This window comes from Rhinoraja longicauda, chromosome 2, assembly GCF_053455715.1.
Source record: "Rhinoraja longicauda isolate Sanriku21f chromosome 2, sRhiLon1.1, whole genome shotgun sequence".
NCBI classification, from domain to species: Eukaryota; Metazoa; Chordata; class Chondrichthyes; order Rajiformes; family Arhynchobatidae; genus Rhinoraja; species Rhinoraja longicauda.
Window position 1 is genome coordinate 5,943,331 of NC_135954.1, and position 23,400 is coordinate 5,966,730.

Below are 23,400 nucleotides of genomic sequence, written 5' to 3' on the forward strand. Positions count from 1 at the left end.
GGATGAGAGGGGATCTTAGCGAAACATATAAGATTATTAAGGGGTTGGACACGTTAGAGGCAGGAAACATGTTCCCAATGTTCGGGGAGTCCAGAACCAGGGCCACAGTTTAAGAATAAGGGGTAGGCCACTTAGAATGGAGATGAGGAAAAACCTATTCAGTCAGAGAGTTGTAAATCTGTGGGAATTCTCTGCCTCAGAAGGCAGTGGATGCCAATTCTCTGAATGCATTAAAGAGAGAGCTAGATAAAGCTCTTAAGGATAGCGGAGTCAGGCGGTATGGGGAGAAGGCAGGAACGGGGTACAGATTGAGAATGATCAGCCATGATCACATTGAATGGTGGTGCTGGCTCGAAGGGCCGAATGGCCTACTCCCGCACCAATTGTCTATTGTCTATTGTAAATAGGTTGTAAATTTCCTGTTGAAGCCCTTTTTAATAAATATTTACTGAGTTTTGTTTTTCTGGCAGCTGTTTATAGAGCCCTGTGTAAATGCTTATAAAATCCCATTATAAAACTGTCACATTGTGCAGAGCCCAATTAGTTGATTTTAAAGAGGCCCCTTTGTAAAGATGTGTGAGACAATTTTGCTCTTAAAAGTTATATCAAGGGTGGTTTATTGCCATATATCCCAGATAGAACAATGAAATTCTTACCTGCAGTAGCACAACAGAATATGTAAACTTAGTACACTGTAAAACAATGTAATAAACAAGAACAAAATGTTCAGTGTGTGTGTGTGTATGTATACACAAAATCAGCTCACAGGATCATTTCATTCCAAAGTGGAAGAAAGATTCTAAGGGGAGTAGGAGGCAACCGTGGCTGACAAGGGAAGTTAGGGATGGAATAAAACTAAAAGAAAAGATGTATAACACAGCAAAGAGTAGCAGGAAGCCAGAGGATTGGGAAACTTCATAGGAGAACAGAAGGTGACAAATCGGGCAATACTGGCTGAAAAGATGAAGTACGAGGGGGAAGCTGGCCAAGAATATAAAGAAGGACAGTAAAAGCTTCTTTAGATATAGACAATAGGCAATAGACAATTAGGTGCAGGAGGAGGCCATTCGGCCTTCGAGCCAGCACCGCCATTCAATGTGATCATGGCTAGATCATTCTCAATCAGTACCCCGTTCCTGCCTTCTCCCCATACCCTCTGACTCCGCTATCCTTAAGAGCTCTATCAGCTCTCTCCTGAATGCATTCAGAGAATTGGCCTCCACTGCCTTCTGAGGCAGAGAATTCCACAGATTCACAACTCTCTGACTGAAAAAGTTTTTCCTCATATGTTAAGAGAAAAAGAATAGCAAAGTCAAATGTCAAGGGACCCTTGAAGGTAGGCACAGGTGAAATTATTATGGGTAACAAGGAAATAGCAGAAGAGTTGAACAGGTACTTCGGATCTGTCTTCACTAAGGAAGACACAAACAATCTCCAGATGTACTGGAGGACAGAGGATCTAGGTGGGTAGAGGAACTGAAAGAAATTTGCATTAGGCGAGAAATAGTATTGGGTAGACTAATGGGACTGAAGGATGATAAATCCCCTGGGCCTGATGGTCTGCATCCCAGGTCCTCAGGGAGGTGGCTCTAGAAATAGTGGACACATTGGTGATCATTTTCCAATGTTCAATAGATTCAGGAGCAGTTCCTGTGGATTGGAGGATAGCTAATGTCATCCCACTTTTCAAGAAAGGAGCGAGAGAGAAAACGGGGAATTATAGACCAGTTAGCCTGACTTCGGTGTTGAGGAAAGATGCTGGAGTCAATTATTAAAGAGGTAATAACGGTACATTTGGATAGCAGTAAAAGGATAAGTCCAAGTCAGCATGGATTTATGAACAGGGAAATCATGCTTGGACTAATCTTCTGGAATTTTTTTGAGACGTGACAAGTAAAATGGATGAAGGGGAGCCAGTGGATGTAGTGTAACTAGACTTTCAGAAAGCTTTGATAAGGTCCCGCACGGGAGATTGGTGACTAAAATTAGAGCACATGGTATTGGGGGTAGGGTGTTGACACGGATAGAGAATTGTTTGGCAGACAGGAAGCAAAGAGTTGGAGTAAACAGTTCCTTTTCAGAATGGCAGGCAGTGGCGAGTGGAGTGCCGCAAGGCTCGGTGTTGGGGCCGCAACTGTTTACCAAATATATTAATGATTTGGATGAAGGAATTAGAAGTAACACTAGCAAGTTTGCAGATGACACAAAGCTGGGTGGCAGTGTGAACTGCGAAGAGGATGTTAGGAGGTTGCAGGGTGACCTGGACAGGTTGAGTGAGTGGGCAGATGCGTGGCAGATGCAGTATAATATAGATAAATGTGAGGTTATCCACTTTGGCGGCAAAAACAAGGAGGCAGATTATTATCTCAATGGAGTTAGGTTAGGTAAGGGGGAGGTGCAGCGAGACCTGGGGTGTCCTTGTACACCAGTCACTGAAAGTTGGCGTGCAGGAATAGCAGGCAGTGAAGAAATCTAATGGCATGTTGGCCTTCATAAACAAGAGGATTTCCGTATAGGAGTAAAGAGGTTCTTCTGCAGTTGTATAGGGCCCTGGTAAGACCACATCTGGAGTATTGTGTACAGTTCTAGTCTCCTAATTTGAGGAAGGACATCCTTGTAATTGAGGCAGTGCAGCGTAGGTTCATGAGATTGATCCCTGGGATGGCGGGACTGTCATATGAGGAAAGATTGAAAAGACCAGGCTTGTATTCACTGGAGTTTAGAAGGATGAGAGGGGATCTTATAGAAACATATAAAATTATAAAAGGACTGGACAAGCTAGCTGCAGGAAAAATGTTTGCAGTGTTGCGGGAGTCCAGAACCAGGGGTCACAGTCTTAGAATAAAGGGGAGGCCATTTAAAACTGAGGTGAGAAGGAACTTTTTCACCCAGAGAGTTGTGAATTTGTGGAATTCTCTGCACAGATGGCAGTGGAAGCCAAATCACTGGATGATTTAAGAGAGAGTTAGATAGAGCTCTAGGGGCTAGTGGAATCAAGTGATATGGGGAGAGGTTGGGCATAGGCTACTGAATGTGGATGATCAGCATGATCACAATGAATGGCGGTGCTGGCTTGAATGGCCTCCTCCTGCACCTATTTTCTATACATATATACACATATATATATATATATTTCTAGTCAAGCCAAGTCAAGTCAATTTTATTTGTATAGCACATTTAAAAACAACCCCACGTTGACCAAAGTGCTGTACATCTGATTAGGTACTAAGGAAAAAATGAAACATACAGTAGCACGCAAACATAACAGCACATACAAAACAGTTCACAGCGCCTCCTCAATGAGCCTCAAACGCTAGGGAGTAGAAATAGGTTTTGAGCCTGGACTTAAAGGAGTCGATGGAGGGGGCAGTTCTGATGGGGAGAGGGATGCTGTTCCACAGTCTAGGAGCTGCAACCGCAAAAGCGCGGTCACCCCTGAGCTTAAGCCTAGACCGCGGGATAATGAGTAGCCCCAAGTCGGCCGACCTGAGGGACCTGGAGTTAGAGAGGTGGGTTAGAAGATTTTTGATGTAGAGGGGGGGGGAATGTCCATTTAGGGCTTTATACGTGAATAGGAGGAGCTTGTAGTTGATTCTGTACCGTACAGGGAGCCAGTCGAGAGAGGCCAGAATCGGGGTGATGTGGGTCCCTTTTACGGGTACCCGTCAGGAGTCTCGCTGCGGCGTTTTGGACCAGTTCTAGAAGGTGGACACAAAATGTTGGATTAACTCAGCGGGACAGGCAGCATCTCTGGAGAGAAGGACATGGGTGACGTTTCGGGTCGAGACCCTTCTTCAGATTTGATCAGTCGCCTTGGATAGAGTGGATGTGGAGAGGATGTTTCCACTAGTGGGAGAATCTAGGACCAGAGGTCACAGCCTCAGAATTAAAGGACGTTCCTTTAGGAAGGAGATGAGGAGGAATTTCTTTAGTCAGAGGGTGGTGAATCTGTGGAATTCTTTGCCACAGAAAGCTGTGGAGGCCAAGTCAGTGGATATATTTAAGGCAGATAGATAGATTCTTTGATTAGTACGGGTGTCAGTGGTTATGGAGAGAAGGCAGGAGAATAAGGTTAGGAGGGAGAGATAGATCAGCCATGATTGAATGGCGGAGTAGACTTGATTGTTCGAATGTCCTAATTCTGCTCCCAGAATTTATGAACTAAAACCCATCTGACAGATGTGTATATGAGGAACTGCAGATGCCGGTTTACAAAAAAAGAGACAAAGTGCTGGAGTATGTCAGCGGTCAGGCAGCAAATGTGGGAGAACATGGATAGGTGACGTTTCTGGAGGGGCCCCTTAAAGTCATAGAGTGATACAGCGTGGGAAACAGGCCCTTCGGCCCAACTTGCCCACACCGACCAACATGTCCCAACTACACTAGTCCCACTTGCCTGCGTTTGGCCCACATCCTTCTAAACCTGTCCTATCCATGTACCTGTCTAATTATCTTTCTAAACGTTACAATAGTCCCTGCCTCAACGACCTCCTCCGGCAGCTCGTTCAATACACCCACCACCCTTTGTGTAAAAAAGGTTACCCCTCAGGATTCCCTATTAAATATTTCTCCCCTTCACCTCTGTTTCTCGATTCCCCTACTATGATCAAGAAACTGTGCGTCTACCCGAACTATTCCACTGATGATTTTGTACACATTTCATGTCACCTGCAGGACAAGAGGTTTTATGGGGATGGTTTGTTTAGTTTAGTTAAGTTTAAATTAGAGATACAGCGCAGAAACAGGCTCTTCGGCCCACACACTAATAATATCCTGTAGATAGATGCTGGTACAAATCGAAGGTATCACAAAATGCTGGAGTAACTCAGCAGGTCAGGCAGCATCTCTGGATAGAAGGAATGGGTGACGTTTTGGGTCGAGACCCTTCTTCAGACCCAATTCGGACCCAACCCGGAATACAGGCACTAGCAGTCTAGCTACCGACCTGAAGAAGGGTCTCGACCCGAAACGTCACCCATTCCTTCTCTCCTTGAGACGATGCCTAACCTGCTGAGTTACTCCAGGCATTTTGTGTTACCACTAATAATATAGAGACAATAGGTGCAGGAGGAGGCCATTCGGCCCTTCGAGTCAATGTGATCATGGCTGATCATTCTCAATCAGCACCCCGTTCCTGCCTTCTCCCCATACCCCTGACTCCGCTATCTTTAAGAGCTCTATCTAGCTCTCTCTTGAATGCATTCGGAGAATTGGCCTCCGCTGCCTTCTGAGGCAGAGAATTCCACAGATTCTCTACACAAATATCCTACACACACCAGGGATAGTTTACATTTATACCAAGCCAATTAAACTTGCACGTGTTTGGAGTGTGGGAGGAAAGCGGAGCCCCCGGAAAAAACCCACGCGGGTCACGGGGAGAACGTACAAACTCCGCACAGACAGCACCCGTAGTCAGGATCGAACCCGGGTCTCTGGCGCTCTAAGGCAGCAACTCTACCACTGCGCCACCGTGCCGCCCTTCGTTGATGTTGCTTTTGTTATTCCACTCCTCTTGGCTTTCTAAAAGCCTTGATACAATCCTAAATCTTACTTGTACCACATGATTGCAGCAGTCTAACTGAAGCTTTTACTTTTTAACCAGCAAATAAGTACCGAGTCTACCATCTAGTGGCGATGGTGTGAATTGCAGCTTCTATATCTACAAAAGCAAAGTGTGTCGTAGGAAGGAACTGCAGATGCTGGTTTACACTGAAGGGAGACAGACACAAAATGCTGGAGTCACTCAGCGGGACGGGCAGCATCTCCGGAAAGAAGAAGGAATGGGTGACGTTTCGGGTCGAGACCCATCTTCAGACTGAGTGTCAGGGGAGAGGGAAACTAGAGGTATGAAAAGGTACAAAGAACAAGTGAATGAAAGGTGTGAATAGAACAAATCAAAGCCAGCAACAATGATCAAGGAAAGGCGGAGCCCACAATGGTCCATTGTTGGCTGTGGAAAGGTTAACGAGGGGATACGAACAGTGAAACTAAGCAAGTCGGCAGTGAAACGAGCATAGGGTTGCAAACTGTCCCACATCAACCGGGACATCCCGTATTTTGGGCTAAATTGGTTTGTCCCGTACGGGACCGCCCTTGTCCCGTATTAGGCCCGGGGGAGGCTGCAGGCCCAGACTCTGTAGGTCCGGACACTGTAGGTCCGGACAGTGTAGGCCCGGACAGTGTAGGTCCGGACACTGTAGGCCCGGACAGTGTAGGTCCGGACACTGTAGGCCCGGATAGTGTAGGCCCTGACAGTGTAGGTCCGGACAGTGTAGGCCCGGACAGTGTAGGTCCGGACACTGTAGGTCCGGACAGTGTAGGCCCGGACAGTGTAGGTCCGGACACTGTAGGCCCGGACAGTGTAGGTCCGGACACTGTAGGCCCGGATAGTGTAGGCCCTGACAGTGTAGGTCCGGACAGTGTAGGCCCGGACAGTGTAAGTCCGGACAGTGTAGGCCCGGACAGTGTAGGCCCGGACAGTGTAGGCCCGGACAGTGCAGGCACGGACAGTGTAGGCCCGGACAGTGTAGGCCCGGACAGTGTAGGCCTGGACAGTGTAGGCCCGGACACTGTAGGCCTGGACAGTGTAGGTCCGGAGGCCCGGGCGCCGCCTAACGGAGGTTGCATAGCAACCTGCCTCCCGGCCCGGGCGGCTGCCATTGGTGGAGTGGGAGCACGTGGCCGCTGGCTGGGTGAGGTCATGTGGGGCGTGAGGCGGTGACGTCACCTTGTCCCTTATTTGGGAGTGAGAAAGTTGGCACCCCTAAACTAGCAGGACAACTAGGGTGGGGGAGGGACGGAGAGAGAGCAAATCAATATTCATGGCGCTCAGTTGTATAAAACTATGTGAAATATTCATACCTCATAATTTTATATAGAACTAGCATATGGGAAGCGCACAGAGAAGATTTACAAGGATGTCAATAGACAATAGACAATAGGGCCTGTTTTCATGGTGTATGACATTTGTCGGCACTGGGCCTGTACTCGCTGGTGTTTAGAAGAATGAGGGGGGACCTCATTGAAACGTACAGAATAATGAAAGGCCTGGATAGAGTGGATGTGGAGAGGATGTTTCCACCAGTGGGAGAGTCTAGGACCAGAGATCACAGCCTCAGAATTAAAGGGCGTTCTTTTAGAAAGGAGATGAGAAGGAATTTCTTTAGTCAGAGGGTGGTGAATCTGTGGAATTCTTTGCCACAGAAGGCTGTGGAGGCCAAGTCAGTGGATATATTTAAAGCAGAGTTAGATAGATTCTTGATTGGTACGGGTGTCAGAGGTTACGGGGAGAAGGCAGGAGCATGGGGTTAGGAGGGAGCGATAGATCAGCCATGATTGAATGGCGGAGTAGAAGTGATGGGCCGAATGGCGTAATTCTACTCCTATCACTTATGACCTTATGAACTTATGAAAAATCCCAGCCTGCTCAACCTCTCCCTATAGCTCAGACCCTCGAATCCTGGCAACATCCTTGTAAATCTTCTCTGCACCCTTTCCAACTTAACACCTTCCCTATAACATGGTGCCCAGAACTGAACACAATACTCTAAATGCAGTGGTGCTGGCTCGAAGGGCCGAATGGCTTACTCCTGCACCTATTGTCTAATGTCTATTGTCACCAACGTCGTATACAACTGCAACATGAGCTCCCAACTTCTACACTCAATACTCTGACTAACGAGGGCAGGTGGCAGAGGGTATGGGGAGAAGGCAGGAGAATGGGGTTGGGAGGGAGAGATAGAGCAGCCATGATTGAATGGCGGAGTAGACTTGATGGGCCGAATGGCCTAATTCTGCTCCTATCACTGATGATGATCTTATGACTCTATGATTCTGTGTATCCAAGGACAGCCTGGTCCCATTTATAATTCAGTGGAAAACTTGATACTGGCTCCAGTGAACTCTGTAAAGGACAGGCACCAAGTGTTCTGATCGTGACGGATTGTATTTCGTGACAGGATGGGAGGCTGCACAGCCCTGGTGACCGGTTGCCCAGGGCAACGGAAGATAACATGTCCTCCTCTGTTATTAGAACAGCAACGTGCACAGCGGGTTAAATTAAAACCCTGCCTTCTGGATCCTCCACCGCTTCCTGTTTGCTCTGTAGTTTGTCCACAAATTCCTGGGATTCTGCCCTCTGACAATAGTCAATAGACATTAGGTGCAGGAGGAGGCCATTCGGCCCCTCGAGCCTGTACGCACCGCCATTCAATGTGATCATGACTGATCATTCTTAATCAGTACCCCGTTCCTGCCTTCTCCCCGTACCCCCTGACTCCGCTATCCTTAAGAGCTCTATCTAGCTCTCTCTTGAATGCATTCAGAGAATTGGCCTCCACTGCCTTCTGAGGCAGAGAATTCCACAGATTCACAACTCTCTGACTGAAAAAGTTTTTCCTCATCTCAGTTCTAAATGGCCTACCCCTTATTCTTAAACTGTGGCCCCTGGTTCTGGACTCCCCCCAACATTGGGAACATGTTTCCTGCCTCTAACGTGTCCAACCCCTTAATAATCTTATACGTTTCGATAACTGTTGCAGACTCACAGGCTGTATCGTTTACTTTCGGGGAAGCAGATTAGGTGACAACGTTTTAGAACAAAGTCTTAGAACGTGGAACTCCTACGCAGAACATAGAACATAGGGGTGGCATGGTAGAGTTTCTGCCTCACAGCGCCAGAGACCCGGGTTCAATCCTGACTGTGGGTGCTGTCTGTACGCTCTCCCCCGTGACCTGCGTGGGTTTTCTCCGGGTGCACCGGTTTCCTCTCACACTCCAAAGACGTACAGGCTTGCAGGTTAATTGGCTTTAATAAAGATTGTAAATTGTTCCCTAGTGTGTGTAGTAGGATAGTGTTAGTGTGCGGGGGTCGCTGGTTGGCACGGATTCAAAGGGCTAGTTTTTGCGCTGCATCTCTAAACCAAACAAACCTTAAACATAATTTTACCCACGATGATTGTGGAGGGGGTTTCTGACGCCTTTCATGCTGTTTTCTGTCCTGTGGTGTTGCACATTAAAATTAATTTCCATTTAGGCTCATTGAAACTTAACAAATAGTGAAAGGCAATAGACAATAGACAATAGGTGCAGGAGGAAGCCATTCGGCCCTTCGAGTCAGCACTGCCATTCAATGTGATCATGGCTGATCATTCTCAATCAGTACCCCGTTCCTGCCTTCTCCCCATACCCCCTGACTCCGCTATCATTAAGAGCTCTATCTAGCTCTCTCTTGAAAATGAGAGCCTGGATAGAGTGGATGTGGAGGTTAATTGGCTTCACTAAATTGCCCCTAGAGTGTAGGATGGGACTAGTGTATGTATGGGTGATCGCTGGTCGGCACAGACTCGGTGGGCCGAAGGGCCTGTTTCCATGCTGTATCTCTAAACTAAGCTAAACTAAACTAAACCTAAACGATGCTGGAACGCAGAAGAGGACAGCGCAGGAACAGGCCCTTCGGCCCACAGTGTTTGTGCCTCTGCCTGCACGTGATCCATATCCCACCATTCCCCGCACTTCCACGTGCCAGTCTAAAAGCCTCTCAAACGCCGCTATCGTATCTGCCTCCACCACCACCCCTGGCAGCGCGTTCCAGGCCCCCACCACCCTCTGTGTAAAAAACTTGTCCCGCACATCTTTGTTAAATTTTCCCCCTCTTTTGAGTTTGAGTGTGAGTTTTCGTGTAGAGGTACAGTGTAAAGCTGTAAAAGTCTTTCTTCAGTGCGCTATTCAGTAAGTTTCAATGAGATCCCCCCCTCAACCTTCTGAACTCCAGCGAGTACAGGTCCATTACTAAATTAATATTTAGGTAATCGAGGCAGCTTAGGCAGTGAGGTTCAACTCACTGCCTAAGAGACAGGTACTATCTCGACGTTTAAAAACAGTTAGACAGGTACATGGATAAGACAGGTTTAGAGAGATATGGGCCAAACGCAGGCAGGTGGGACTAGTGTAGATGGGACATTGTTGGTCGGTGTGGGCAAGTTGGGCCGAAGGGCCTGTTTCCACACTGTGTGACTCTAAGACTCTAGAGGGATATGGGCCAAACACAGGCAGGTGGGAGTAGTGTAGATGGGACATGTTGGTCGGTGTGGGCAAGTTGGGCCGAAGGGCCTGTTTCCACACTCTATGACTCTATGACTAATATTCTTCACAGTAAATGAAATGTACTAAAGCGAACACTGTAAATCTCACGTACCTAGTTTGGGCCTGAGGAAATGTGGTGAACTTTCAGCAGAAGGTTAAAATTTGATTTTTTAATCTCGAAAGTGTCTTACACAATGATTGAAAGGGAACTTTTCCACAAATTTGGGCCGGCACGGTGGCGCAGCGGTAGAGTTGTTGCCTCACAGCGCCAGGGACCCGGGTTCGATCCTGACTACGGGCGCTGCCTGCACGGAGTTTGTACGTTCTCCCCGTGACCTGCGTGGGTTTTCTCCGAGACCTTCGGTTTCCTCCCACACTCCAGAGACGTACAGGTTTGTAGGCTAATTGGCTTGGTGTAAATGTAAAATTGTTCCCAGTGTGCGTAGGGTAGCGTTCGTGTGCGGGGATCGCTGGTCGGCGCGGACTCGGTTCCGCGCTGTATCTCTAAACTAAATAAACTTAACTTAAGTTTGAAGAATGGTCTCGACCCGAAACGTCACCCATCCCTTCTCTCCAGAGACGCTGCCTGACCCGCTGAGTTACTCCAGCATTTTGTGTCTACCTTCGATTTTAACCAGCATCTGCATTTTTTTTTCCCTAAACTTAACTAAGTGTTCAGCAAACTATTGCCACCCACCGAATGCACTTGATACAATTCCATCATGAGATTGTCATGCACAGTGACGCAATTATCTGTTTACCCACCAAACATATGGTTTGGCAGTGATTTGAAGGCAGCCTGGCTGGGAACATTTTGATCCAAATTCCGTTCAGGCTGACATGAGATTATTCACAAGTGCAGATCAGGAGTTTAAGTTCGCTTTGAAAGGAAAATGTCAGGAATCGCTGAAGAATAATAACAGCTGCTTTCGATTAGATTAGACCTAACAGGAAAATAAATAGCACAGAGAGGCTTAGAGTTCTGAAGTTCCGTAATGTTGTGTTCCAGAGCCCAGACCCCTCCCTCGACTGACCGGAGTGAATGTTCATACGTTCGAGGAGCAGAATTAGGCCATTCGGCCCATCAAGTCCATTCCGCCGTTCAATCATGGCTGATTTATCTCTCCCTCCTCACCCCACTCTCCTGCCCTGACACCTGTACTAATCAAGAATCTATCAATCTCCACCTTAAACATATCAGGGAGCGTTCTGGTTAGACTCGACTAGGCTGGAGCGACTGGGCTTGTATACACTGGAATTTAGAAGGATGAGAGGGGATCTTATCGAAACGTATAAGATTATTAAGGGGTTGGGCACGTTAGAGGCAGGAAACATGTTCCCAGTGTTGGGGGAGTCCAGAACCAGGGGCCACAGTTTAAAAATAAGGGGTAGGCCATTTAGAACGGAGATGAGGAAACACTTTTTCAGTCAGAGAGTTGTGAATCTGTGGAATTCTCTGCCTCAGAAGGCAGTGGAGGCCAATTCTCTGAATGCATTCAAGAGAGAGCTAGATAGAGCTCTTAAGGATAGCGGAGTCAGGGGGTACGGGGAGAAGGCAGGAACGGGGTACTGATTGAGAATGATCAGCCATGATCACATTGAATGGTGGTGCTGGCTCGAAGGGCCAAATGGACTCCTCCTGCACCTATTGTCTATTGTCTATAATTGACTTGGCCTCCACAGCCGTCCGTGTCAATGAATTCCACAGATTCACCAATGAAATTCCTCCTCATCTCCTTTCTAAAGGTGCGTCCTTTTATTCTGAGGCTGTGCCCTCTGGTCCTAGACTCTCCGACTAGTGGAAACATTCTCTCCACATCCACTCTATCCAGGCCTTTCACTATTTGGTAAGTTTCAATGAGGCCCCCCCCCCCATCCTTCTTAACTCCAGCGAAAGAGTACAGGCCCAGTGCCTTCAAACGCTCATCATACGTTAACCCACTCATTCCTGGCAGGTCCTTTTATGGACGAAAGGCACAAAATAAACACAGAAGGCATTTAGACTTTACAGGTACAGCGCGGAAACAGGCCCTTCGGCCCATCGAGTCCGCACCGACCAGCGATCATCCCGTGCACTAGCACTATCCCACACACCATGGACAGGTTTTACAATGTTACCGAAGCCAATTAACCTGCACATGTTTAGAGTGTGGGAGGAAACCGGAGCACCCGGAGAAAACCCACACAGTCACAGGGATAATGTACAAACTCTGGAGCATTGGTGGTTGAGGGGAGACTTGATAGTGGTATATAAAATTATGAGAGTCACAGATAGGGTAGACAGTCGGAACCTTTTTCCCAGGGTGGGAACGTCTAAGACTAGAGGGCGCAGCTATAAGCTTCCATTGACGGCGCCGATGTAGAGATGGTCGAACACTTCAAAGTCCTAGGAGTCAATATCACCAATAACTTCTCCTGGACCAGCCATACTGAAGCAACGACCAAGAAAGCACACCAACGCCTCTACTTCCTTAGAAGGCTTAGGAGGTTCGCCACGTCCCCAACAACTCTCACCAACTTCTACAGATGCACCCTAAAAAGCATTTTATGGTGGGGAAGATGCTGGAGTCAACTATAAAAGACGAAATTGCGGAGCATTTGGATAGCAGTAACAAGATCGTTCCGAGTCAGCATGGATTTACGAAGGGGAAATCATGCTTGACTAATCTTCTGGAGTTTTATGAGGATGTAACGAGGAAAATTGACAGGGGAGAGCCGGTGGATGTAGTGTACCTTGACTTTCAGAAAGCCTTCGACAAAGTCCCACATAGGAGATTAGTGGGCAAAATTAGAGCACATGGTATTGGGGGTAGGGTGCTGACATGGATAGAAAATTGGTTAGCAGACAGAAAGCAAAGAGTGGGTCCCTTTCAGAATGGCAGGCAGTGACTAATGGGGTACCGCTAGACCCGGTGCTGGGACCGCAGCTATTTACAATATACATTAATGACTTGGATGAAGGGATTAAAAGTAACATTAGCAAATTTGCAGATGATACAAAGCTGGGTGGCAGTGTGAACTGTGAGGAAGATGCTATGAGGTTGCAGGGTGAGTTGGACAGGTTGTGTGAGTGGGCGGATGCATGGCAGATGCAGTTTAATGTGGATAAATGTGAGGTTATCCACTTTGGTGGTAAGAATAGGAAGGCAGATTATTATCTGAATGGTGTCAAGTTAGGAAAAGGGGACGTACAACGAGATCTGGGTGTCCTAGTGCATCAGTCACTGAAAGCCAGCATGCAGGTGTAGCAGGCAGTGAAGAAAGCCAATGGAATGTTGGCCTTCATAAAAAGAGGAGTTGAGTATAGGAGCAAAGAGATCCTTCTGCAGTTGTACAGGGTCCTAGTGAGACCGCACCTGTGTGCAGTTTTGGTCTCCAAATTTGAGGAAGGATATTCTTCCTATTGAGGGCGTGCAGCGTAGGTTCACTAGGTTAATTCCTGGAATGGCGGGACTGTCGTATGTTGAAAGACTGGAGCGACTGGGCTTGTATACACTGGAATTTCGAAGGATGAGAGGGGATTTTATTGAAACATATAAGATTATTAAGGGGTTGGACACGTTAGTGGCAGGAAACATGTTCCCAATGTTGGGGGAGTCCAGAACCAGGGGCCACAGTTTAAGAATAAGGGGTAGGCCATTTAGAACGGAGATGAGGAAAAAGTTTTTCAGTCAGAGAGTTGTAAATCTGTGGAATTCTCTGCCTCAGAAGGCAGTGGAGGCCAATTATCTGGATACTTTCATAAGAGAGCTAGATAGAGCTCTTAAGGATAGCGGAGTCAGGGGGGTATGGGGAGAAGGCAGGAACGGGGTACTGATTGAGAATGATCAGCCATGATCACATTGAATGGTGGTGCTGGCTCGAAGGGCCGAATGGCCTCCTCCTGCACCTATTGTCTATTGACTCCATCTACACCTCACGCTGCCTCGGCAAGGCCAGCTGCATAATCAAGGACGAGTCGCACCCCGGCCACTCCCTCTTCTCCCCTCTCCCATCGGGCAAGAGGTACAGAAGTGTGGAAACGCACACCCTCCGGATTCAGGGACAGTTTGGGGCTCACGTTGTCGACCTCCCCGTGGTGAGCCCCTGTCAACTGACCTCGGTCAGGCGAACGACAACAAACAGAGACAGCAGAAGCAGCTTCATAACGTCTGCTGCCTCAAACGCAAGAAGAAGAAGAAGACAGTTTCTTCCCAGCTGTTATCAAGCAACTGAACCATCCTACCACAACCTGAGAGCAGTGCTGAACTACTATCTACCTCATTGGAGACCCTCTGACTATCTTTGATCGGACTTTGCTGGCTTTATCTTGCTCAAAATGTTATTTATGGTATTCCCTTCATCCTGTATCTGTACATTGTGGATGGTTCAATTGTAATCATGTGTTGTCTTTCCGCTGACTGGTTAGCACGCAACAAAAGCTAAACTAAACTCAATGTTGAAATGCCTGGATAGAGTGGATATGGAGAGGACGTTTCCACTAGTTCTAGAGTGTAGGATCAGAGGCCGTAGCCTCAGAATAAAAGGACATACCTTCAGAAAGGGGATGAGCAGTTACTCCATTTGCAGAGCAGCTAAATTCAATGCAAGGAGATTGTTTAGTTTCAGTTTAGTTCACGGGGTGAACGCATAAAACTCCGTGCAGACAGCACCCGTAGTCAGGATTGAACCGTGGGTCTCTGGTGCCGTAAGGCAGCAACTCTACCGCTGCGCCACCGTGCTGATCAACATCCCACTGTAATTCTTGGTTGTGTGAGTGGGCGGATGCATGGCAGATGCAATTTAATGTGGATAAGTGTGAGGTTATCCACTTTGGTGGTAAGAATAGGAAGGCAGATTATTATCTGAATGGTGTCAAGTTAGGAAAAGGGGACGTACAACGAGATCTGGGTGTCCTAGTGCATCAGTCACTGAAAGGAAGCATGCAGGTACAGCAGGCAGTGAAGAAAGGCAATGGAATGTTGGCCTTCATAACGAGAGGAGTTGAGTATAGGAGCAAAGAGGTCCTTCTGCAGTTGTACAGGACCCTAGTGAGACCGCACCTGGAGTACTGTGTGCAGTTTTGGTCTCCAAATTTGAGGAAGGATATTCTTGTTATTGAGGTCGTGCAGCGTAGGTTTACTAGGTTAATTCCCGGAATGGCGGGACTGTCATATGTTGAAAGACTGGAGCGACTAGGCTTGTATACACTGGAATTTAGAAGGATGAGAGGGGATCTTATCGAAGCGTATAAGATTATTAAGGGGTTGGACACGTTAGAGGCAGGAAACATGTTCCCAATGTTGGGGGAGTCCAGAACCAGGGGCCACAGTTTAAGAAAGAGAGAGCTAGATAAAGCTCTTAAAGATAGCGGAGTCAGGGGGTATGGGGAGAAGGCAGGAACGGGGTATTGATTGAGAATGATCAGCCATGATCACATTGAATCCTGTCTATGATCCCTCCTGTTTTAGTATCATCTGCAACCTCACAGAAAGAGAGTTATACGTGATTAGCTGCAGAGGATTACAAATAGACAAATAGGAGATTAGTGGGCAAAATTAGAGCACATGGTATTGGGGGTAGGGTACTGACATGGATAAAAAATTGGTTGACAGACAGAAAGCAAAGAGTGGGGATAAATGGGTCCCTTTCGGAATGGCAGGCAGTGACCAGTGGGGTACCGCAAGGTTCGGTGCTGGGACCCCAGCTATTTACGATATACATTAATGACTTAGATGAAGGGATTAAAAGTACCATTAGCAAATTTGCAGATGATACTAAGCTGGGGGGTAGTGTGAATTGTGAGGAAGATGCAATAAGGCTGCAGGGTGACTTGGACAGGTTGTGTGAGTGGGCGGATACATGGCAGATGCAGTTTAATGTAGATAAGTGTGAGGTTATTCACTTTGGAAGTAAGAATAGAAAGGCAGATTATTATCTGAATGGTGTCAAGTTAGGAAGAGGGGATGTTCAACGAGATCTGGGTGTCCTAGTGCATCAGTCACTGAAAGGAAGCATGCAGGTACAGCAGGCAGTGAAGAAAGCCAATGGAATGTTGGCCTTCATAACAAGAGGAGTTGAGTGTAGGAGCAAAGAGCTCCTTCTACAGTTGTACCGGGCCCTGGTGAGACCGCACCTGGAGTACTGTGTGCAGTTTTGATCTCCAAATTTGAGGAAGGATATTCTTGCTATTGAGGGCGTGCAGCGTAGGTTCACTAGGTTAATTCCCGGAATGGCGGGACTGTCGTATGTTGAAAGGCTGGAGCAATTAGGCTTGTATACACTGGAATTTAGAAGGATGAGGGGGGATCTTATTGAAAAAAATAAGATAATTAGGGGATTGGACACATTAGAGGCAGGAAACATGTTCCCAATGTTGGGGGAGTCCAGAACAAGGGGCCACAGTTTAAGAATAAGGGGTAGGCCATTTAGAACGGAGATGAGGAAGAACTTTTTCAGTCAGAGAGTGGTGAAGGTGTGGAATTCTCTGCCTCAGAAGGCAGTGGAGGCCAGTTCGTTGGATGCTTTCAAGAGAGAGCTGGATAGAGCTCTTAAGGATAGCGGAGTGAGGAGGTATGGGGAGAAGGCAGGAACGGGGTACTGATTGAGAGTGATCAGCCATGATCGCATTGAATGGCGGTGCTGGCTCGAAGGGCTGAATGGCCTACTCCTGCACCTATTGTCTATTGTCTATTGACTCACTGCCAGTTCTTAAAGCTACACACAAGGAACTGCAGATGCATGTTCACAAAAAAAAGACACAGAGTGCTGGAGTAACTCAGCGGGTCAAACAGCACCCCTGGAGAACATGGATAGGCGACGTTTCGGGTCGGGACCCTTCTTCAGGCATTGTATTGGGGGGGGGGGGAAGCTGGAGGAGATGTAAGGATGGGATATTGTCTGACAGGTGATCAGAATCAGAATAGCCATTATTGTCATCCAAAAAGACAAGTCTTTTGGAAGAAATTCCGTTACCCACAGTCCAACAATAAGAGCAATAAAAATAAGCAATAACACACACAATCACAAACCAACACAAAGCAAAAAAAAGAAACATCCATCACAGTGAGTCTCCTCCAGTCACCTCCAGGTGTTTGGCCGATGGTAGGCCGCAGCGTGAACGGAGACAAGGCCCAGAAAACAAAGGTCGGGTCACCGTTCGGAAGAGACAATTTTACAGTTCCCCACACATTGTACACAACCACATAAAACACTACATCACATCTAAACACTACAAATAAGACAAAAAACACAAAAGATAAACGGACTGCAGGTGAGCCACAGCTGTTACGCAGCGCCGCCATTTTGGTTACAGGTGATGGGGGGGGGGGGCAGGTTGATGATTGGACCAGAGATTAAAAGATTAAAATGTGAGATAAGTCAATAAGGATAGAAGAAGTGTGAATTGTGAAGCCGGAGGAGGGAATACAGGTGGGAGGGAATACAGGTGGGAGGGAACAGCGCAGGGTGGTGGGGGGGGGGGGGGGGGGGGGGAGAGTGAAATAGTGTGCATGCAGTTAGCCACAGGGAAGAGAGGGGTAGTTTAGTTTAGTTTATTGTCACGTATACTAAGGTACAGTGAAAAAATTGTTTTTTGTTGCGTCCAATCCAGCCATTTAGTGTAGAGATACAGCGCAGAAACAGGCCCTTTTGGCCCACCGGGTCCGCGCCGACCAGCGTTCCCCGCACACTAACACTATCCTACACCCACTAGGGACAATTTTTACATTTACCAAGCCAATTAGCCTACCAACCTGTATGTCTTTGGTGTGTGGGAGGAAAAAGAAGATCTCGGAGAAAACCCACGCAGGTCACGTGGAGAACGTACAAACTCCACACAGACAGCGCCTGTAGTCGGGATTGAACCCGGGTCTCCAGCGCTGCATTCGCTGTAAGGCAGCAACTCTACCGCTGCGCCACCGTGGCGTCATGAGGTAATAAGTAATAGGCAATTTTGGACAGGTACATGGATAGGACAGGTTTGCACGGATATGGGCCAAACGCGGGCAGGTGGGACTAAGGGTAGATGGGGCATGTTGGTCGACGTGGGCAAGATGGGCCGGAGGAACTATAAGTCAGTATAGACAGGTTGGGCCGAAGGGCCTGTTTCTGTGCTGTATGACTTTATGACTCTAAGTCGAAAGAGTGTTAATTCATTTTAATGTACAACACAACTGCAGTGAAAACAGAATGAAAGTCATGTGAAATCCTGGTCAAATCTTTTCCATTGGATCATAAGGTCATAGGTAATAGGAGCAGAAATTGGTAATTTGGCCCATCAAGTCTACTCTGCCATTCAATCATGGCTGATCTATGTCTCCTTCCTAACCCCATTCTCCTGCCTTCTCCCCATTACCCCTGACACCCGTACTAATCAAGAATCTAGTCTTTGTAGGAAAATAACTGCGGATGTTGGTACAAATCGAAGGTATCACAAAATGCTGGAGTAACTCAGCAGGTCAGGCAGCATGTCTGAAGAGAAAGAATGGGTGACGTTTTGGGTCGAGACCCTTCTTCCTTGGAATTCTCTGCCTCAGAAGGCAGTGGAGGCCAATTCTCTGGATGCTTTCAAGAGAGAGCTAGATAGAGCTCTTAATGATAGCGGAGTCAGGGGGTATGGGGAGAGGGCAGGAACGGGGTACTGATTGTGGATGATCAGCCACGATCACGATGAATGTGGTGCTGGCTCGAAGGGCCGAATGGCCTACTCCTGCAGCACCTATTGTCTATTAAAATCAGCATGGCAGCGTCAGAAATCCCAGTCGGATCTTTTGGATTGGGGGGGGAGGGGGGGATATATCTTTTTTTTCTTTTTCAAAGCTGTTTTCGAAGCATGAGATGGGAGAGAAAGTGCATAGTCAGATTTTTGTTTTGCAACTGAACTGTGGGCAAAAATAGACATTTCACCGTTCCCAGGTACACATGACAATCAAGTACCATTGGCCATTTGAGAAAAGTAAAAGCGGATGATTATTCAAAGGGCAGCATCTCCGTCAGAACTCTGAAGCTCTCTGCAGCAACAGATAACATTTCTGGAGATGGAAATATAGAATGACATTTAAAATATCCACAGGTTTACATGATCTGAGGACTAAAAATGCACATATATTAATAGATAGGCATTTCAGTGCTGTCGCACTAAGTCTTGAGAAGACCGGTAGGGCACTGGTGACTCACTGTCAACACTGTTGTCTAATTACCACCTACAGGATGGCTTTTATTCACAAAATGCTGGAGTAACTCAGCAGGTCAGGCAGCATCTCAGGAGAGAAGGAATGGGTGACGTTTCGGGTCGAGACCCTTCTTCAGACTGACCTACAGGATGGCTTCTCGTCTGTCCTGTTTAATAACTTCATTGCTCCTATTCTTTAGTCCTGAGATCACAAGTACTGAGAATAGGCGCAAAATGCTGGAGTAACTCAGCGGGACAGGCAGCATCTCCGGAGAGAAGGAATGGGTGACGTTTCGGGTCGAGACCCTTTCTTCAGACTTAGAAGAGTCTCGACCCGAAACGTCACCCATTCCTTCTCTCCGGAGATGCTGCCCGTCCCGCTGAGTTACTCCAGCATTTTGTACCTATCTTTGGTTTACACCAGCATCTGCAGTTCCTTCATACACAACCACTGAGAACACAAGTGTGTAGAGAGAGAACTGCAGATAAACTGCTGGTTTATACCAAAGATAGACTCATAAGGTCATAAGCGATAGGACAAGAATTAGGCCATTCGGCCCATTGAGTCTACTCCGCCATTCAATCATGGCTGATCTGTCTCTCCCTCCTAATCCCATTCTCCTGCCTTCTCCTCAAAACCTCTGACACCCGTAACAATCAAGAATCATCTATCTCTGCCTTAAATATATCCACTGGCTTGGCCTCCACAGCCGTCTGTAGCAGAGAATTCCACAGATTCACCACCTTCTGACTCAAAAAGTACTGGAGTAACTCTGTGGGTCAGGCAGCATCTCTGGTGAAAAAGGAACTGGTGATGTTTCGGGTTTGGACCCTTTAGACTTTAACTTTAGAGATACAGCGCAGAAACGGGCCCTTCGACCCACCGAGTCCGTGCCGACCATCGATCCAGAAGCCAATTAATTTACAAACCTGCATGTCTTTGGGATGTGGGAGGAAACAGGAGCACCCGGAGAAAACCCACGAGGTCACAGGGAGAACAAACAAACTCCGTACAGACAGCCCCCCAGTCAGGATCAAAGCTGGGTCTCTGGCGCTGAAGGATCCCGACCGGAAACGTCTCCCATCCTTTTTCTCCAGGGAAGCTAAAAGCTACCTGACCTGCTGAGTTACTCCAGTACTTTGTGTCTATCACTGAGACCATACACCGATCAGCCAAAACATTGTGACCTGATGAGCCAAAACATTATGACCACCTGCCTAATATGCTGTTGGTCCTCCGTTTGCAGCCCCATACGCAGCAGGGTGCGATGCACTGTGTATTGTGACACATTCCTCCCGTGACCTCCTCTGAATGCATTCCTCCTCTGAATGCATTCAAGAGAGAGCTAGATAGAGCTCGTAAGGATAGCGGAGTCAGGGGGTATGGGGAGAAGGCAGGAACGGGGTACTGATTGAGAATGATCAGCCATGATCACATTGAATGGCGATGCTGGCTCGAAGGGCCGAATGGCCTCCTCCTGCACCTATTGTCTATTGACCACCACTGTGATTCTGTGACTTGTGCCACAGTCGACCTTCTGTCGGTTCGGACCAGACGGGATAGCCTTCGTTGCCCTCGTGCATCGATGAGCCTTGGGCGCCCAACACCCTGTCTGTCGCCGGTTTGTGGTTTGTCCCTCCTCGGACCACTGTCGGTCGGTACTCACCACTGCTGACCGGGAGCACCCCACAAGCCTTGCCGTTTCAGAGATGCTCTGACCCAGTCGTCTGGCCATAACAATTTGGCCCATGTCAAAGTCGCTCAGGCCTTTACTCCTGCCCACTTCTCCTGCATCCAACACATCAACTTCAAGAACTGACTGTTCACTTGCTGCCTAATACATCCCACCACTTGACAAGTGCTATTGTAACAAGATAATCAATGTTATTCACTTCGCCTGTCAGTGGTCATAATGTTTTGGCTGATCCGTGTAAGTGCAGCTTTGAAGAGCAAGTTTACTGTGGATATTTATTCACAAAATGCTGGAGTAACTCAGCAGGTCAGGCAGCATCTCAGGAAAGAAGGGAATGGGTGACGTTTCGGGTCAAGACCCTTCTTCAGACTGATGTCAGGGGGGCAGGACAAAGGAAGGATATAGGTGGAGACAGGAAGATAGAGGGAGAACTGGGAAGGGGAGGGGAAGAGAGGGACAGAGGAACTATCTAAAGTTGGAGAAGTCAATGTTCATACCACTGGGCTGCAAGTTTACTGTGGATATACGTCCCATTATCACTGTTCTGTTGTTTTTAGATGAACTTACCACTGGAGCTATGGAATTACGCATCACAGCTATGATGCATCACAAGGTAATCAAACATCATTTATATGCATTTCATTTTTAATTAAGGTTTTCTTCTTTTGTTCTGCCAGACCATCACACAAATCAACCTCCTCTCTTCCATCGACTCCATCTACACTTCATGCTAGGACTAGTGTATATGGGGCAATTAACTGTTCTTGACTCCATGTTCGATGACTTTATTGCCTGTGTTACAAGCTTTGTTCATCATATTTTGTCCAAGGGAATTATCTTCAGCTGCCTAGGAGTAAATATCACCAGCAATGTCCAAGAATGCACACCTACTCCTTCGGTTCCTTAGAAGGCTTAGGAGGTTCGGCATGTCCCCAACAACTCTCACCAACATCTACAGATTGCAGCTTGCAGCCCAGCGGTATGAACATTGACTTCTCCAACTTTAGATAGTTCCTCTGTCCCTCTCTTCCCCTCCCGCCTTCCCAGATCTCCCACTATCTCCCTGTCTCCACCTATATCCTTCCTTTGTCCCGCCCACCCCGGGACATCAGTCTGAAGAAGGGTCTCAACACGAAACGTCACCCATTCCTTCTCTCCTGAGATGCTGCCTGACCTGCTGAGTTACTCCAGCATTTTGTGAATAAATACCGTCGATTTGTACCAGCATCTGCAGTTCTTTTCTTACAGCTTCTACAGATGTGCTGTAGAAAACATTTTAATCGGGATGCATCGCAGCCTGGTTTGGGAACAGCTCCATCCAAGACCGCAAGAATTGTGGACACAGCCCAGACCATCACACAAACCAACCTCCCTTCCGTTGACTCCATCTACACCTCACGCTGCCTCGGCAAGGCCAGCAGCATAATCAAGGACCAGTCGCCTCCCCCGGTCACTCCCTCTTCTCGCCTCTCACATCAGGCAAGAGGTACAGAAGTGTGAAAACGCACACCTCCAGATTCAGGGACCGTTTCTTCCCAGCTGTTTTCAGGCAACTGGACCATCCTATCAACAACTAGAGAGCGCTCCTGAGCTGCTATCTACCGCATTGGAGACAGACTATTTTCAATTGGACTTTCTCTTGCATAAACGTTAATCTCTTTATCATGTATCTGTACAGTGGATAGCTCAATTGTAATCATGTATAGCCTGGGCTTGCATAATTCCAAAGATCTTTCCTGGACCCAGCACACTGCTGTAATTATAAAGAAAACCCATCAACGCCTCTATTTCCCGAGAAGACTACAGAGAGTCGATGTGTCAAAGGGGATTCTCTTGAACTTCTACAGGTGTACAGTAGAGAGCATGTTGACTGGTTGCTTCATGGCCTGGTTCAGCAACTTAAATACCCAGGAGCAAAAACGACTGCAAAAAGTGGAACGTTGCCCAGTCCATCACGGGTACTGACCTCCCCACCATGAAAGGGATTGACTGGAGTTGCTGCCTCAAAAAGGCAGACAGCATCATCAGAGACCCACACCACCCTGGCCACACACTCACTTCACCTCTGCCATCGGGAATTGTAAGAAAATAACTGCAGATGCTGGTACAAATCGAAGGTATGTATTCACAAAATGCTGGAGTAACTCAGCAGGTCAGGCAGCATCTCAGGAGAGAAGGAATGGGTGACGTTTCGGGTCGAGACCTTTCTTCAGACTGGTACAGGAGCCTGAAAACTGTAACGTCCAGGTTCAGGAACAGCATCTTCCCTACAGCCATTCGGCTATTAAAGACTACAGCCTCAAATAAACTCTGAATTACATAGACTACTATTGTTTGCTTTTCGTGTACATGTATATATATATATATTTAAATTTAAATATGATCTATAAGTGTATTTGTATGTATATATGTACACACTGAACTCTTGTTCTCTCTCGTTTACTATATTGTGTAGTGTACTATGTTTACAGG

At 47.4% G+C, this 23,400-nt stretch overlaps 1 long non-coding RNA gene across 1 annotated transcript; it reads left to right on the plus strand.

Moving 5' to 3' along the window:
• The first annotated feature begins 5,643 nt into the window (after positions 1-5,643).
• LOC144608790 (uncharacterized) lies at positions 5,644-22,057 on the plus strand. The gene is made up of 3 exons (XR_013549236.1): positions 5,644-5,854; positions 21,486-21,541; positions 21,758-22,057. It is a non-coding gene; the product is annotated as an uncharacterized LOC144608790 (long non-coding RNA).
• The last annotated feature ends 1,343 nt before the right edge of the window (positions 22,058-23,400 follow it).